The sequence below is a fragment of the Grus americana genome, chromosome 24 (assembly GCF_028858705.1).
Source record: "Grus americana isolate bGruAme1 chromosome 24, bGruAme1.mat, whole genome shotgun sequence".
NCBI classification, from domain to species: domain Eukaryota; kingdom Metazoa; phylum Chordata; class Aves; order Gruiformes; family Gruidae; genus Grus; species Grus americana.
The window spans coordinates 1,329,570-1,343,036 of NC_072875.1; positions in this window are offsets into that span (position 1 = coordinate 1,329,570).

Here is a 13,467-nt window from a genome sequence, read left to right on the forward strand (position 1 = left end):
TTAGCTGATTGTATCCATTGCTTTGCAATCACTAACTTCACTGCCATCAAAACAAGGCACAGGATTCCTTGCTACAACCTCAGTACAGAAACTGCACTACAAAACTTCCTTACGACATCCTTTTTCCTAGTGCAAAATTATTAACAATGTTTATTAATTTACAGCTTTATTTCCAGAATTTTAGCTGTCCAACAGAAGCATATGGTATATGTTGGCAATATCAAGTGAAATCTTAGATTTCTTGAATGTGGTGCTAAAATACTTAGGAACTTTCCTGGAGCAAGAATGCTGTCTGTTGCGTTTAAATTGTTTAGCCACGTGAAGACTTATTGTATACTTAATTGTTTATGCACCAAGACTGGATTAAGAAATTTTTTGGTTGTATCCTTCAGTTTATCTGCCAGGTATTGGGAAAATAATTTTCATGTCTTATTTAAGAAGCTATTAAGTGAAGGGAGTTCTGAGCAATGATTATATGTTAAACTCACCGTATGCTATAAACATTTTTCACTCTGACCAGTTTGCTTAACAACATTCAAGAATTTTAATAATGGAGAAAATACTTAATGGTGCTAGAACCTGCTCTAAGAGGTTTATTAATCAAAATCCCAGTCTTCATCGAAGCAGGAGTTGAAAGGCAACCTTCTCTTACATCAGCCTAGTTACTAGGCAGTGTTGTTAGCTGATTGCCAAAAGTAACAATCACTAGCCACACAGCCAGGTAAAAAGGTTTGGAAGATACCTCAATGGAAATCAGATGCACGGGAATTTTGACAACAGAAGGCAGATAGACTAACCTCTGTGCAGAAGCATCGAATAGACAGGCAAGACAGTGAAATAAATCAAGAGAAATATACTGGGTTGCCTGCCACACATGCAAAAGACATCAGTGCATTTGTCAAGCCAGTTTAACTGCACCTTACTGTGTGATACACTTCATTCATAACTGTGTTACATACAGGACACTAAAAAACATGCGAACAAATTGAAAGGTTTTTTCTTCCCAAAATTTGCAGACATCAGCTCCCTTTCTTATTGTGTTCGTCTCAGCCTTACATTTGTCTAAGGCCACTGGTTTCACACCTACCTCCGTTGACTCTTGTCGAATAAATAAAATGGAGGCCTGTGGTGGCAGGCATTTCCTGTTCAGAGAGAGGCCTGAGGCTACGCTTGAGGGAAAATGGCCTGAAGACACTTGAAATGAGGTGTACAATGTGGTCAGCCTTCTGGTCTTCCATGTTTACCGTGACAGGCAGTGTGTCCCTTAACATGCAGCTGGGTGCAGGCTCCCCAGGCACGTCTGTGCTGCTGAGATGCCCTCTGAGATGGCTTCACACTTTCACTACAGTCCTCTCCCCTGGCACCCAGATGCCAATGATGGCAGGGAACAGGGAAGAGCCCAGGCAGAGAGGTCAGGGGTACCTACCGCAGCAGGTGGCAGTGGCAGGGGCGTATCAGTGGCAGAGGCAGCACCAGGGTGCTGCCATCCTCTTGCTTCCTCACGGCCATGGGGCAAGAGCAGACAGGCTGAGCTGGGCAGGCCCACGTCAGGGAGAGGGGACACTGGGATGCAGCCCAATGCAGCGCCACGGGGACAGAGCCAGAACAGCACCTGACAGCGCCCGATGGGCCCCTTGTCTTCGCTGGCTCGAGCCCAGCCAACGTGGGCTTCACCTGCACCTTCTGGACCTCAGCTGTGCTCCCACCGCTGCTCGAGTCCTGTCTAGGCCCAGCCACCCTGGGACATGAGGGGACCCTGCCCAAAGAGAAGGAGACCCTGCCTGGGTCACAGTGAGAAAGGGAGACTCTTGGAAGCTCAAAGCATGGAGAAAACTAAAGTACAAGGGTAATATCTTCAGCAGGTAAGAACCACTGATCCCGACTCTTTTTTTATTAATATTTCCATTCGCCATGTGTCATTTGGTGGAATACTGGAACTTCAGAAATGATGTGATGAACAGGAATGAAAATCGCCTGGACCTGGCCCACTCTGTCGTTCGCACGACGCAGCCCATTTCTTGATGGTTAGCTTAAACTTACTCCCAATTGGGTCGTGGTGGCTTGGGGCAGGGCTGAAAGTAGTGGGCTGCGTACTTAATTTCTTCACAGTAAGCACATAATGTCTGTTTTGATTTAGTATCTAAAAGTAGACAACTGGGAGTGCCCACATTCAAAAGTGAATAATTTGGGGGGGGGGGGGAACCCACCAGTGCTGCATGCACTTTCACACACAAAATACGGGCATAGAGACGTTGAAGAACAGCTCAAAGCATAAGCTTATGTCTTACTTGTCTCAGCTATTAATAGATCTTCCCCATTAGCCTGTGCCCAGCAGCAGCTAGTGCCAGGAGTTTATTGAGCGAGAGATGCGGGAAATTTGGTAGTGGGCGGTTATTAAATCAACTTCTGTAGAAATGCTTCTGCCTTAGCCTGTCACTCAAGGACAGGTTTACGTGATATTTTTAGAGGTATAATTCAAGAACTGCTAGACCAAGCCATTTCAAATTTTGTAGAAACTACTTAGCTGCAGAACAAGCTGTAGATTTTAGTAAACAACGTCAAAACTCAGTTTATAGATGATGCTGTCTTTCCAAAGGAAGGTGTAACTGGGATATTGTAGTGCCTTTCAGGTTGGATCCTTCCAGACTGCGCAGAGCCTTCTGACTTAATGGAGTTTTACAAAAGCTAACGCCAATCTGGCCTGCAGCCACCCACTCAGCACTTTAGTTAACGGTCCCTGTAGTCTGTAGTTGGTGGACAGGATCAATAAAATTTAGCACGCTATGAGGTATGTGTACTCATGTTTATGCAGTGACTCAAGCATGAAACTGGCCATGAAAAGAAGCAAATTAAATGACATGGTCACTGAGGTTCACCTCCTGCAAAACAGTGGGATTGAACCAATTGGACACTTGGGGTTTCTCCTGCTGCTTTGCCAAGAAAAAGAAGATGCAGACAACAGTTGTACTTGCTGTAGAGATACCGATACAAACTTCTGCTGAAGCCCCTATCCATCTAACTGGTGAACCAGTGTTCCACGTACATACCATGAATACAATTCACACAAATAATGGAAATGAAGACAACTAGTATTAAATACTATAATAACATTTTCGGCCTGACTCTGTAATTATAATTTTCTTCCCATTTTAGTAAAATGTTCCACATTTTTACTGAAAATCCTCTAGCCTATATTTGGGAAGCAGGCCAGATGAAAGCAATCTGCATGAGGTGCAGAAAGGTGCTGAGGTCTGCAAGTCTTTCCTGCAAGTCAGCAGTCCTCCTTTTCCAATTAATAATTTCAAAATGCATCTCATCCATTATCATCAATTAGCCTTCCTTCTCAATTCTGGATGAAGCTAGCAACAGTTCCCTGAATGTTCCGTTAATTTTTTACAAATTCAGTAACAATAGATGACAGCAAGGTTTTGTAGCGTTGGGCATGTGGCAGCCATAAAGATGACTGATTAATTTCAGTGAGTCAATTACTTTATACAACTATAGGACATGCTATAAGCCTCACTTAGGTCTAAGAAAATTAAAATTAATGCACTGAATGAAATAAGAATAATGTTCACATTATTATTAGTCACAGGTGTCATTTACTGTTCAAATCCAGATTTTGGACTTGATTGAGACATTCTCTTCCTTCAGCGTGTGCCCTGGGAGAGCAAAACCCGCAAGCCCTGTTGTGTAGATCTGGGAAGTGAATGTGGTACAGGGACAGGGGTTTTTTAGAAAGAAAGCTTAGCTGCATTAACACTGTTCTTTCACAAACCGACAGTGAATTCATTTATTATAAATGCTTATTTTAATTAGTTAGCTAATTTCATATGAAATAGTAGTGAGGCACATGGCAAAAAAGCTGTTGTCTTTAGGATGTCTGTTTCACTGGACTATTCAGGAATGTATCAATTCCCACAGGCTTTACATATAGTTTATGATTAACAAAGAAATTTCAAAATTATAAACACTGCAAATCTGAGTAATCAGTTTAATACATCTAAAATTTTCGAATCTGGCCACTTTTTCTTTCGATCTTGGTCTATTTAGCTATCTTCAGTTAGTAAGTTCTAAGGCACCATCACTGAGCCTGACCTGGGGACTGCCTCCCTGACCGCAGCGTGTACTGCCTCATCACCACAAACTTGCCCGATGACCTGGTGTCTCGGCTGACCCTGGTTCCCACTCCTGGGCATGCCCTGCTGGCCTTACTTTGGTATAATGTTTACATTAACTCCCCATACTAGTGAATAAAAATACAGCTTCCTATTGTGGTCTAAGATGGGGCTCAGGTTTGGTTTTCTTTTTATCAGCTCAGTTATTTTACTTTCCTTTTGTGAAGGGAGAACAACAGTAAAGGACAAGAATTCAAATTCTAGAATATTGGGTGCGTGTTACTTTTCAATATCAAGACTCCTAAACATCTAGAGCTTGGGCTTTCTCTTTTATGCTGTCATTTACATTAATCTGTTGGGGAAAAAAATATTGGCAATTTTTTTTATTAGGTTTAAAATTGATTAAAACTTGGAAAGAGTTGTTGAAGAAACCACTTTAAATGATGAAGATTGCTTAATTCCTAAAATCAAATTGCACGGAGGAAACTGTCATCAGACAAAAGAGTCTACTGCATTAAAAACCAGGGGGTTTCTCCATCAATTTTACATCACCTTTTCTTAACCACTTCTGGATGGAAAAGAACAAATAAGGAAATTTTTTCTTGGTTTTTTTTTTTAATTATTCATATGCTGAGATGTGCTCCTTTCTGGCATTGGTTGAGGGTTTTCCCAAAATACTTCCTGGAATGTCTGTTTCATAACAAATTGCTAGGAATTTATGAAAACAATTTAGTATGTTTTTACTCAGCTTAAACAATGATGTCTCACTCTAGCTGAAAGCTATTTATTTCCATAAGGCAAAAATATACAGATGTGCTCAGATGTCTGGGAATCAGAATTATAAAAAATTCTCAGTAGGATTTTATTCTCCCTAGGAAATTATTTTTTCTTCCAACTGTATAAAGAGAGGAGCTTTAACAAGTTCTAGGATGCATACTTCTCTTCTTGTAGAGAGAAGAACCTGGACTATTGATTGAAAAGAGTCATTAAATGTTCCGTAGTTCAAAACTGGACTAAATTCTATCATCTTTGGAATTATCACAGTTTTAAATCACTTCTACACAGTAGCAGAGACTGGCTTCATCCAAAGATGCATACTGAAGACAAAAGTTATCTCTGGTTGCATCTCTCAGATGAACGGGTTTTGTAATGAGTCATTATTCATACGTAAATCCTGAATTACCCCAATTTTATAATCTCAAGATGCTACAGAACAGTATTTGATAATTCTAGTATGTATATTCATCTTGACATTTGGAGTGATTCCTTCTGATTTGAGGAAAGTATGATTATTTCAGACCTCATGTAAATCTAGGAAGAGAAGGTCGCTCTCCCAAGTGGTGTGCTTGCAGGATCTCAGGAAGACAGAGAAATCGAAGTACTTTATCCAGTAACCCGTTATGCCCGTTTCTGCTGTGTGTTCACTCTAGTTCTCAGCTTCAATGAAGAATTTTAAGTTTACAAACAACTTAGGTATTACATGCTTTAAATTCATTTTTCTGAGCTTACTGTGGTAAATATATTTCTTTTCAGGCCATAGTGTGTCTTGCATAGCAAAAGCACCTGAGTTTGAACTGAGTAAGCACGCAGAAAAGTTGGCTTTATTCAACAAATTCCCTAAGCAAAGAGGATCCTGTAGGCTGTGTGATTCCGAAAGTCTCAGGCCTGACAGTAGGAAGCAATAGGCATAGAAGCTTAATGAAATTTAAGCAAGCTAAATATAGTTATTGGACAATATCCAATCTGAAAACCACAAGGAGTGATATTATAAATACAGTGCTATTACAAATATGTTAAAGTGTTTGAAGGTACAGCTGACTGTTTCTTGATGCTGCATTTTATTTTTGCATGGGTATATCTATAATGTAGTCAGCTACAACACACTGGCCTTGATTACTTTCTCCAAGACAACAGAACAGAAGAGTCGTCGAGAATGGATTGTGTGTCTTCTTGCAAAATATCTCAAAAGGATGACTCAGTACATCAAAATTTTCACAGAAAATGTGGACATGCTTGTGGAAGGAAGAAGCAGACACGAACTGAAGCTGACCTCACTGGTGGAGGCAGATAGGGAACAGGGCAAATATGAAAAAGTGTGGAATCTTGAAAACTAGAACAACTTGAGACTGAGGAGGGAAATATCGCACAAGCAGTGAGTACAGTGCTGTCAGAATGGCAGTGAGGACTGTGGCAGCACTTTGCTGAAGGCTCTGTACTCTATACAGAGATACCTAATGAAAGGACCGCAGTCGTTTAAATTAAACCAATTTTAATACAACTATGTGTAAGTGTCTAAATTTCTCCATTTAATATGCCAAAGGAATCTTTCCAGCCTGTCCATTGTTAGTTGCTTTGATTTTTTTCATTGTTGTCTCTGGGGTTTTTTCCACTGAAACACTAAAACTCAGATTATAACAAAGTTATTAAACTGGCTGCAGGTTTCACATGCTCTGCTCCCTAGAAAGCTTTCATAAATTAAATTTGAGCAATAAAAGGAAGAACTCCATTTAGAGATTTTTATTATCAGTAGTGAACTGTAGATTTACTGATTTGTAATGGTTTTGCTTGGCCTGGCCGGATGTTTATCAGGAGAAGAAAATTCAAGAATAAGAGGCCTGTATTATATTAAGGCACTTCTTTCCTTCAGTTGTAATTCACAAGATACAAAGCAGAGATAGATGAGGTCTTACCCCATATAAGGTTAAACAGCTTTCCTTCTGAAGAACTACATATCCTGATTTCATTACACAGTAGTAGAGAGTAGAACTGGAATTTTAAAGCTGATAAGTGTAGTAATTTGAGAACTTGGAAAACAAGATTTCAAAGGATACTTTCAGAAATGACGTATTCATTTTAGACATAAAAGCCTCCTTTTTTCTTCCTCTTTGCTTAAGCTTTTAAGTTGGTTCATATTAAGTACTTCCTCTTCTCAAAGTTTATTAAAATGCTGAACCAAGTATACCTGCTTTGTCCAAATTCTGTGCATTAAAGCTAGGTCTGAAACAAAGCGTGAGTCTCCTTCCTTCTGACACAATAACTCGTATGAGTTTTACACTCTGAACTACTCAGGTACCATATTAGCACATAAAAACCCCCTAAACTCTTTACTATTGCTACTGTAGGCTTTTGTTTCAGTGTTTGTATAAAGCTGTCTTCTAGGATAAACAGTAAGTTTAGAATGAACTAGTGATTATTAATGTCTTTCTCTCTTTTTAGAAAGAGCTGATTGCTCATCCACATAAACCAAAGTTCAAAACTGATCAAGTAAGGTAAAGACAATACTTAAAAGAAGTTTGGGTTTGCTTTTTTTCCCCTCTGTCTAAATAGTCAGGCCAGGGGAAAGATGTTCGATGATGATGATGATGATGATACTCAGGTTTATCCTATATTAATACCTATTATTATAAAATAATAATGGTCTGTACTTTAGTCCTTTACTTTCTATATATGTTCTACTTATTTCTATATAGTGGTTAAGGGAAGGAAGTGGAGGCGTAGGCATTTTTCAAAAGTTATGAAGACTTTAATTTTGCTATTCCGCTTGGAATTCAGAAATTCGGGAAAAAGACCAATTGTCGAAGTGTTTCCGTATTTCTGAAAGGGCAAGGAAATATCAGAAAGCTTGTTCCTTTTTTGTCAGCATGTCTTGGCTGAACGAGGGAAGAAGCATCAGTGCGACCTTGTCAGTAGTATCACCCTGTGTGGATGCTTTCTTGTGTTGTATTTTTCAAAATTTTAAGAAGTTTCCAAGTTTACTGCCCTGCAACAGATCCAAAAATAGATCACCAAATAGCATGTTACGTCATTATGTCATGTTGCATGAGATGACTCATTCAAATTCTTTGGAAAGTTAGCCTTACAAATACTGACACACAAATCCAGAGCAAGGGTTTGATCCTGAAGATTATTCTGCCGGGATGTACTGCAGCATTCTTACGGAGTCCTGGTGAATTCGGCTGTCATCACACACAGGTCTGTAAGGTTAAACTGAGCCTTTAGGAAAACCTGAAGACTTTGGAAATGCATGGGATGAAATCACCTGAAGTAGACTTCCCTCAAGTTTAGGCCAGTGACACAGGCACAGTTGCTCCACCAGGAAGTGAAGGATTCCTTGATTTGTAACAAACATGAGGCCTGAGACTGCTGACCATCTGGTTATGGGATGTCAGGCAGTTTCCTTTCTGGCATATGTCTGTGCCCACTGGAATGACGTAAGTGCTGTGATTTTCCAGTGTCAATAGGAGTCTCTTGAAACAAACAGGATTCCCGCAACTGTCAGGTAAGGACTATGCAAGCAGAAACACAAGTTTAAGGTCATCCACTGTTACCGTTAGTCTGGGATTGAGAAGAATTGGAAAACTGCCCCACTGGAACTACAACAGCATGTTTTGGCTACACGTGGTATTAGGCTTGCTTTCCCTTTATGTGGTCTTTGCCAAAGGGATTCTCTTTTTTTTTTTTTTTTTTTTTTTTTTTTTTTTTTTAGATTAAAAGGCAGTTTATTTAACTGGCCTTGTATAAGTCAGTCATTTCTCAATTCTGAATTCTGAATTCTCATTTTTCAATTCAGGATAGACAGGATTTTATTTTTCACTAGTGGCTAGCTGATTCTTTTCATATTTATTGCTAAGACTTTCCACTCTGTCCTGTGAAGTTGAGGCAGTTGCTTTTGCCCTTAAAGTACATCAGCACTGCCCTGTCTATCCCAAAACCTGGATCTCAGACATAGTTGTGCCAGTCAAATGGGAGCTATGAGGGTAGTCCTAAAGGTGCATTTGGGCCATGGGCTAAGCTACAGCGTGAAGAGTTAAAGAGAATAGCTACATTTATTATGAAGTTATTCTTCATTCCTAAAACCACCTCATCTTTGAAAATGCTGACAAGGTGCCTCACAGCCCTTGATTCAGCAATTTCTTCCTTTTAATGAATGCCATTTAAATTATTTAAGTGAGGTCATTTTTCTCATACTGGCACCAGTTTAAGCAAGATGGTGTCATTGAATATCCACAACTTAAAGACTAAGCAATGAATCTGCAACTTAAATCTTCCTTCCAACTTAACATACGGATATGAAAGCTGAGAAATGACTGACAATGACATGTTTTGAAAGCAAATATATTGGGAAAATACTGGGCATCAGGTGGAACTAATTTCTAGTATGACTATTACCTCCAAAGTTAGCTATAAAAGAAAAATAGGAGTACCTGGAACAAGTGAAAAGGCTGAAGGTGTAATGCGTCCTGAGGTGAGCAGCTGCAGGAGTAGGTATAAGGGAACAATCTACAGAATCCTTCCTTCCATCGTCAGATACTTACGGAAGGAAAGCTTAAGCTGTCTTGAAGCTGTGCCAAGGACAACTGGTGGAGCGCTGTACCTGAAATGACAGTTAATTGCGTGGGGAGAGTTAAGATTCATGCTTTATGTAGCAGCTTATGGCCTGTGAAGAAAACTGTAGTCCAGTTTATCAAAATATTACTTTTTTATTTTAAACATTTTAATCTGAAAAATACGCATCACTGTATTGACGGAAGCAAACTGACCCAGAGAAAAAGATATTGATTACTGCTGTATTAATTTGAACAATTGTATTTTCGTAACTGCCTGCTAGCACTCATTACTAGGAAATATACCCATTTCACTAATGTCTCATAAAATATTTATAGTCTGTATTGACCAAGTTGATCCCTGTTTCCACGTGGCAACTCTGATGAATGGTGGAGAAAATACTTCATATTTTGAGAAGAGCTACACTTGTCAAAATATTTTCCATGGACAGAATACACTGTCTTCCTGATTCTCGTTTCCTTCAGTAGGTCCTCTATTTTCTTGTTGCTCATCTTTTTCCTGATTTTAGCAGACTCAAGATTTTCATAGGCCTTCACTTTCCAAGTGTTTAAAAATAGAAATAATAATTTCTTCCTTACCAGTATTCAGGGGAAATAGCTTAAATAGTTCAGTGCTTTGGGGTTTTTAGCTTTGTTTAACTAGCAGCTTGGGGCTTTTGTAATGAATTTGTATTGCCTTAAATCTATAAATCGATACAGATCTATTAATGTAAAGTTGTGTGTACTGATAAAGAGAAAAAAACATTTCCTTAGAGCAAGGCATTAAGCTAGTATAAAGCACTTCTGTACTGACCTATAACTGCAGCCCTATTGGGAATTATATCAGAATAGCTTTCCAAAAAACCTCTCAATAAGCTGCGTACCTTTCGCAGTATAATTACACGAATGCAATATGTGCGTGTTGAAAGGGTTTCATCCAACTGCTTTGTGCCTGTGTGTAGAACTCACTGAGGAATTTGGAAAATGAATGCTGTGCAGTACTTCACTTGATGAAATCTGCGCTCTCTGTTAGCTCGTACGTTGCCTTCAAAGTTTTTCTCAGTGAACTTTTCTGTAACTTCTGATACTTGTATGGGCATCCTTTTGTGTGGATTCTCCGAACTAGCATTCTGTGATTTTTGCTTTCTACACATAGCTAGGCACTTACAAGGCATCTCTGCCTGTAGATGCACATATAAGTACCTGACGTGATGACATAGACTGAGCTAAAGGACTCTACGCTGCGGCAGCTATTTCACACTGACTCTTCTCTGTGGAACTGGCCAAAAAGTCAAAACCCACACTGTTTTCAGGACATTAGTGTGCCTGTAACCAATTGATGTTTCATGTAGATTAGTTGCAGCTGCCTCATCAACAATTTACGTTATCTGATATAGTTCTGTTATTTCAAGCAGGCAGAAGGTGTCTGACCTTATGGATCAAGAAGCAGTAAAGGCACTTAAATAGTTCGGCTAAATTGTCTGGTGGAGAGAATAAAGTGTTTCTTTGTCCCAGAAAAAATATACTGCTGTCAGAACCATGCTGCTTTGGACTTCAAACCATGTACAGTCCTAATGTGACTGTGTATCTAGTTGCTCTTACTGAGGCACGGAATGAATGTGACAAAGGCTGTGGGTAGGCTTGCAGCAACTTGTCAGCCTATCCATAAATTTCTTTGTTAAGTTAAAATAAATGCTCAATTCAGAAACATTTTAAATGATGTAATTTATTTACTTAGTAAACCGTTAGTTCCTAACGTGCTGCTGTTGATCTTGGAAACACTAAGTTTTTTACTGTCCTTTTGCTTTCCTGTTGTCTTGGCACTACAGCAGTGAACAATGTCTGCTAATAGCTGCTTATCGCGGCTCAAAATCACTCTGAATTCTGTTCTTTATTGGCATCTTACACCAATGTACTGTGAGACAAAGTGGGGGGCTCAGCTTACTGCCTTCTCAGTGTGCAGGAAATTAAAATGCTTGTTTCATTTATGGGTTTTTTGAAGTTGTCAGCATGAAAGGAAAAGGGCAATAAACTGCAAAAGTTTATTTGGGATGCTAGGAATTCTAGAACTGGAAAAACATATGCTTACATCTTTCTACAAGAAGATAGACTATATATTTTCTTCAGGTTTGTTCCAGATATCATCTATTGACATAATTTGCTTCAGGAAAACACATTTTCTGTCTGGTGCTCTCATGTGCTCTCTCACACATGTGCACCCCTCTACCTCAGTACCAGTTTTGCCTGGCTGACATCGACATACATCTTTATGATCAAAGCTGGCTTTTGAAATACACATGCTGAAATATTTGAGAGCCAAAATATGTACCTGGGCAGTTGTAGACTTGTATTCTGTGGACATCTGTGGTCCTGGGATTTTTGACTTGGAGGATTTGAAATCTTCTGAACTTACTAGACAGCTTTCAAATGGCACACTTCTCTGATCTGAAGGGGCTGTTAAGCTGAATATATGCATTTCATGTGTGCTAAATTTACCAAAATTATAAATGGAGAGCAATTGCTTTGGCTACGTTAGGAAATTTCTTTGCAAAAGTAGAAATGAGATGAAACAGAAGAGCCCATAGCTAGTAATATTAAGTAAGGTTGCACAATAAAGACACTAAGTTTTGTTATCAAATGTTATACGTAGTGTTTGAATGCTTGCAGTTGACCTTTGTTAAAAATAGATCAACAAAGGCTTCTGTCAGCTACTGCCATTTTCCTGTTGAAGTTAGCAAAATCTTTGGTAATCACTGCTGCTGTCATATGACAGCGTATTCCTCAGTCGTGCTTTTAGTATGGGAGAGGCTGTAAAATGCAAGAGGCAGAATATTTATTCTCTGGTAATTCAAGAATGCTGCTACAACTTGCCATGGATATTATTTATTTATTTTCTTCAGAGGAAATGTTTTCCAACGGATTTAGAATACAAACCCGCTGAAAAAAGGATAGACTGCTAAAATGATTAGTGGGAGTGGGGGCGTTAAGCTGTGTGACAAAAATACCTACAGCTGTAAAGAAGGTGAGGTTTTGTTTAATTTCTAGAAACATTGTCATTATTTTGGTTACTTTGGTCTGCAAAACAAGAAAAAAATCTCCGCAAAGAAGATTTCCTTTGTCAAAAGTTCTCCAAAGAACAAATGCGAATGTGCTAGGGGAGCTTCAAGATAATGAAGATTGGCTTGATAAAGGCTTGACCAGTCTTACAGCTCAGGCTAGCCAGTTCAGATGCTCGTTTCTTCCCTGTATTTGAGGCATTTCCAATTATATTACCTAACAGTTTGGAAATAGTTTAATGCATATGTCACCTTCATGGAAATACCTCACTTTGAGTTGTTTTGTCTTTTAAAATAGATGAAACTAAATGCCAAACTGTCTCACCAAAATATTAGTCCTCCTCCAAGTTCATGGAACCAGTTAAATTGTCCATGTCTGTAAAGTTGCTCAAGTGCCTAGTTATTTACTAAATCCAAACCTTGATCACCAAGGAGTTAGGAAAAGTAAAAGTTCAGTTCTAGAATACCACTGATGTATGCGTTTCGCAGACATGACACAAGCTGCAAAGCCATAGCTTTAGTTCAGCTCCATCACCTAACTCTCCGATTCCTCACTTCTGGTGACCTGGAGTGGAATGTCTTAACGATATTTTAAAGGATCTTACTCTATTTAAGATACTGATTTCAGAAATAGTTTCTTCAACTGGACTCCAAAGAGTTGGTCTAGGTTTTCAATCTTTCATAAAATCATTAATCTCCTATTTTAAAGTATCCTCCCCAGCTAGTATCTGTCTGAGCAGAAACCGTAGCTCTTCAGGCTCCTGTATTCGTTCATGTTGGTGCTCTGCCCCTTCCTGCAACCGCAAAAAGCTCTTAGAGGCCGAGCCATTAACCCCTTAGCTGGAGAGCTGGTGTTCCCGGAAACAGGTGCAGGCCAGCTTCCCAGCCACCAGGCTCAGCATTTATTAATGTTTGAACCAAAGTTCCCGTGTTCTGTTTTCAGTCTTGAGGCAGCTTCTCAAGGGCAGC